Source organism: Terrapene carolina, unplaced genomic scaffold (assembly GCF_002925995.2).
Source record: "Terrapene carolina triunguis isolate 2854851 unplaced genomic scaffold, T_m_triunguis-2.0 Scaffold238, whole genome shotgun sequence".
Taxonomy (NCBI): Eukaryota; Metazoa; Chordata; order Testudines; family Emydidae; genus Terrapene; species Terrapene triunguis.
In genome coordinates, this window is record NW_020664589.1 from 9255449 (window position 1) to 9261453 (window position 6005).

The window sequence follows — 6005 nt, forward strand, 5'->3', positions numbered from 1 at the left end:
CTCACTGTGAAATTCACCCCACTGAAGAGGGCCTGTACGAGGCTCTCTGCACCACTTAAACCCATGCAGAGGGCCCAGTGCTTAATTTTCCCTGGTATCTCTAGGGTTGGCTGTTCATAGCCTCGGCACCTCTGGACTTGCCGCATCAGTTACGAAAGTAAAATAATTGCTTGAGCCCTGGCACCTCTTTTATTACAAATTAAGCACTGAGATGGCCAACTGGGACCTAAAATGGTGCATAGGGCCTGGTGTGTGCTCTCTGTACCGTGGTGAAATTTCACGCTTTGAGAAATAGTTGCCTGTTCACTTAATAGAGATTTTGAAACAGTAACAGGTATTTTTAAATCCTCCTTGTTTAGTATAGAAGGGACAGCTCTGTACCTGCCTGATCCATCTGGAGGAGGTTCAAGTCAGTTCCATGCTATTCATCTTCTTCTACCACCCTCATCACCATAATGTCTGACCGCCTTGCAAAAGGACATTAATTGACATGACTAACATTTGCAGAGTGTGATTTGTTTTTTTCCTTTCAGCCTCTCCTCAGGGGAAAATTGAGTGTGCAGTATAGTATGATGTTTTGATAGGGTTGTTTTTTTTAAAAATATGAATACAAATACATTATTATGTGCTTATATTAAAGAAGGCAAGGTCTTTCACAGGTTGGAATACCCATCAGTAGACCTATTTGCCTCAGACCAGAACAAGAAATGCTAAGTGTTCTGCTTCAGAGGGGGCTCCAGTCTACATACCCTGTCAGATGCCTTTCTAATTTTCTGGATGTAAAGACTAATGTATGCCTTCCTCTTGATCCCCATGATACTGAAGAAACTGAGGCAAGATGCTGGATTGATGATCATGATCGCCCCAGCAGTCCTGGTACTCTTTTGGTAGGACTGTCCTGCAGTCAGTGTTTAAGCAGGAATCCTAGAACCCACCTCCAGGTAAACAACAGACAGCTGCCTGTTTGTCACCAAGAGTAGAATCTATGTGGACAATCACTCAGAGAAGAAAGAAAAGTTACTGATTTTACAGTAACTGGTTCTTCAAGTGTGTTGTCCACATGGATTCCATAACCCACTTTCCTCCCTCACAACTATGGAGTCCTAGTCCTTTGGGATTCTATATTGGTGAAAGAACTGAGGGACGATTGGGCCCACTCAACTCTTTATGCCTTCAGGTGGGGGGGGTGGTGTATGTGTGAGGACTTCTAGGCTGCAGGTGTAGTCCAACAGACACTGCTTGCCAAAAGATATCGTGCACAAAGTATGAAATATATGTAGACAACACATCTCGAAGAACAGTTAGTGAGGTCAGTAACCATTTTTTCCACTCTACACACAGGGCATGCTAGAGTTATTGAAGCCCTATCAATTCCCCTTAGGGAATTGGCCAGATTAATTCCTGGTACAATCTCATTAAAGTCACTGGAGTTAAACCAGGGATCGATTTAGCCCCAAGTGTGGTACCTGAAAACAGAGTTTGTCCAGCTGTATGTAGTTCTCATAGTAAAATGAAATTAAAATATTTAAAGTGTCCTTATTAAGTCAGAGGAAAGTCTAGGCAGCCAATCACCTTAAGAGATTTGCAGGGCTAATTCCATGCTTCAGTATTTAAGGTCTCCAAAAGGCAACATCCATCTTCTGTTTAAAAAAAAAAAAAAAAAATCTTCCTGCTATCTAGAGATTATTTAGTGTTCTGATATTGACACTGCTTCTGTTGAAAGATTTAAAGATAAAAATGCAGTGTATTCAAGTACTGATCATTTTTCATAGTCAGTTAGTGACAGTACAGCCTGTAGTCAATTGCAGCAGATTTATCTTTTCTGATATTGATCGTGCGTGTGGCTAAGCGGTTTGCAGATACCTTGCTACATCCATCCTGAACTGCAGCAGGAGGTGCAAAAAGGGAGGGGACCAGGATGGTGCCAAGCTGTCTTGTTTTTATTCCGAAGCAGTTTAAGTATTTTGATTTAAGTGGCGAGATAAACTGCTATAAGACATTTTGTATGTGCATGGACATAAAGCACTTTCTGCCAGAAAAAGGAAAAACATCGCAGCGTAACTTTCCAGTGTAGACAAGCCTCTACTGTGCCAAGAGGACCTGGGTTCAAATCAGTGAAAAAACAGTAAAGAGCAAGTGTAGAGAACAAGTTGAAACTTCAGATAGCTGAGGCCAGAGCTCTTGTATTAGGTGTGGGGGCTGCCACGCACTTTCTTGAAGAATACTTGCCAAAAATTGGGATCCTCTCTGGATTCCCAACCTATGGAAGACTTCCCCTTTTTCTGGAGCTCCTGGTCTGGAAATTGCAGACTCCAGAGTTTGCAGAATTCCAGGTCAGCAGATGTATCAGTGTTCTAAACTCCATACACAATTCTTACATTGAATAAAAAGGAGCTACTTTCACACTGAAGATTTCTGGCTTGCAGAGTGTTGACACTGATGCTGAATTCCACTTAGTCCAGCCAGAAGTCACCCTCTTAGTTTACATTAAAGCTGAGTCTGAGACACAGAATTTAAACATGGACTAGAATCTGAATTGTTTAAAAGTTCACAGTGTCAGATCCCAGTTTTTGTTTTGCACCATCTCTAATTTAAATAGAACCAGACTTCCATATGTACTGTCCTTCACTGAAGCCAAACTATATCTCTAAGGGCTGCTACAGAGGCTGTGGATTTGATGGCTGGCTAATGCTTGAGGAAATCCTTGAGAAACCAGGAAACCTTTGGGTGGAGGCTGTCATGCATCTCCCCGATGGATCACAGTTCGCAAACCATAAACACACTTAATATGGACAGAAGTCAGAACCAAGTCTCCAGCTTTCCAAGCAACTGCTGTCACTGAACTAAAAGGAGCATCTGTGCTTGCTCCTCTTGCCAAGAACTTTCTGAAACTCAACCCAACCATCCTTAACACCTCATTATACTAGGTGTAGGCTTGAAACTTAAAGGTTGCAAGGGGGGTGGGAAGGACAGAAGAGGTTCCCATCACTGAAGGGAGACGCCATAGTAAAGTGCTATTTGCAGCCTCCCCATTTACTTGAGAGTCAGTGATCTATGAGCTACAGCTCTCTGTATTCAGTGGAATACTACTGGTTGGTAAGAAAAGCAAAGAAAAACCCTTCTTTTATCTTTCATTTCCCAGTTAGTTGATGTTTTTTTCTTGGGACATTTATTAACTATTGCTTGAAACACAAGTGCTGAATTAAATAAGAGCTTCACTGAATTGCCTGAGCAGAGGATCTTCTTGGAGCTTCCTCAGGAACTACACCCTCCCTCCTCACCCTCAGTAAGATGCCAAGTAGCCACATACTCAACCAACAAAGCACAAGTTAGAAGCATTATATCAACAGAACAATTGGATTGGCTACTTACCTCCTGAGAGGTTAACACTATTTCTACCAGCTCCAAATTAAACCTTTCATGGGTATCACATAACCACAATATTCACTGTGACTTTGGAGTCGCAAAACAAATTTGTAAATCCCTTGAGTTTAACTAGGAACATAATTTTAATGGTTAGGCATGAGCATTAACAAACATCCAAACTTTAGAAATCACATTATAGTCTGTGAAAAACAACGAACCGCAGCCTAGATATGATGGTGATGGGTGCATTAGAAATACTTAGCTTCAATAAAAAAAACAACAAACAAAACAAAACAAAAAACACCACAGTGGCTTTACATTTCTACCTGTCCTGTTTTCTCATTGGAAAGAATACAGCCCCACTTTCTTTCTGGCTAATGACTCGTATTATAAAGAAGGGAGCCTGGAAGAGCCAGCAGACTTGATAATAAAACATTAAAATGCCTAGAGAACTTTAGCAAATCTTCTACAGAAACTAGGTGGAGGTGAAATTCAGATATTTTATTCTTCAGATAAAGACTGGACCAAGAACAAATAAGCTACACTAGACTAATGTATGTCACTAGGCTCCACTGCTTGCTCCCTAACACAGATTCTCCAAGATGTTCAACCCTTCCCCTCCACTCTTATTGAGGTCACCCTGTTCCTGGACAGATTTTCTAATCATTCCTATGGTCGACATTTCTCACCTGTAGAAATTTCCTAATCCTCGCTCAGTTTTTCTTCAGCCAGAGCAGATTCCCAGATCCTCTCCTGATCCCACCCCATTTCCACTAGTCATCTCTTCCCTAGACAGATTTATCAATCTTTTCCCAAACCTGCCTTCTTCTGAAGACAAACATTTCCTGAATAGACCCTGCTCCACTGCAACCATCCATCCCCTGCACAGACACCTTGGTTCACAGTTTAGTAATTGGTATGCTGTTCGTTATAAATAGTAAATGGGATCATTGGGAGACTGCTCATAAACCCAGTAGTAGACTGCAAACGGTTTTGAAGAGCCACTGCATATTGCACTCACTTACCCTCACTGTTCACAAATCTGGGAGATGTGATACTAAGACCTTGTCTACATTAGAAAGTGTTTGCCAGTATAAACTATACTGGCAAACCCTCCTTGTGGAGACATAGCTTATACCAGCAAATTAATTCTTTTGCCAGTTTATCTTATACCAGTTCCCTGAACAAGCTAAGCTGTGCTGGCAAAATGATTTTTTTGATGATATAACTGTCGACATTAGGGCTTTTGCTGGCATTGCTATGTCAGTCAGGGCTGGGATTTTTCCCCACGCTTTTAACCAACATAGCTATGATGGCAAAACTTTTACATGCACCAGATGAGGCCTACGTCATTTTCCGCTCAGCATTCACCAAAGAGTGAGTACTTCCCCAGCCTTCCTAACATAAAAAGTGGCTTAATTCTGTACCCAGGTATCACCTGCACTGATCCATTCCTGATTCTTTCTTTGGAAACCTGCTACCTGGTATTTGCTACCACTCGTGTTTCAACACTATCTTAACATAATGCTTCACTTCGTTGCATTTAACACTGCAACTTTCCAAATTAAATAATGTCAATAACTGACATTACCGATTGTATTTTAATGTACTTTTCTCCTGAAATGACAGCAGTTACTTCTGAAAAAGTGGCAAAAAACAGGACTCCTGAAAACATAAGACAACTGAACTGTCCTACAAATGGCACAAAGGACAAATATTCTACAGCAGGCAAATATAACAAAGAGGAAAAGGTAAAAACGTTCCTAATTTTCATCCTTTGTTTAAAAAAAAAAAATAGAGAAGTATACTGCAGTAACAGCTCCCAAACACTGTAGTTTTGGGAGAATTGTAGAATACTACAGTACTTTATTTAAAATAAGGGATTGCACTGTGAAGTCTGCTATCTGGTGCCCTTTCTGGGATGCTGTACCTGATGCAGGACAGAAGAACCCCCATGAGGAATATTGATCCAATCCTGTTTGTTGTTAGTTCAAAAAATAGCCTTTGATATGCAAACAGAAGTCTATTCACAAAACAATAAGCTGTTCAAAAATGTCCCCCTGCGTTGTTACAGATTTGTTTTTATTGATTTATAATCAGAATATTTTATGAAATGTTTGAGGGAGACTCAAAGCTATCCACCTCCCACTCCCTAAATAATTATAAGGTTTCTTTCACCCATTGGATAAAACAACAAAAGCCTTTTCAAACCAATTAGAAATCTACTATTTATAACAGACCATCAAAGAAAACCCTTCTCATTAAACTTTACACTTCATTTCCTTTGGGAAGTCCCATTCACTTAGTTTAGCTGGACTTGATCAGAAATGGGATGAGTGAAGGCTGCAGCTGTAGTAAAATTCATGCTCAAATTTTTTTTAAACTATATTAGCAGGGCCGGCTCCAGGCACCAGCTGAGCAAGCTCTTGCTTGGGGCGGCAGATTCTACGGGGCAGCAGATTCTACGGGGCGGCATTCCGCCCAATCCTAGGGTGGCACGGCTGCTTTTTTGTTTGTTTGTTTGCCAATCCGGCCGCCCTGTAGGGGGAGGCGGCGTGGAGGAGGGGAGCACCCTGCTGGGAGCGGGCTGTGCGCTCCGTCTGCCCCAGGCGGTGCCAGGTCTGTAGCAAGCCCAGCAG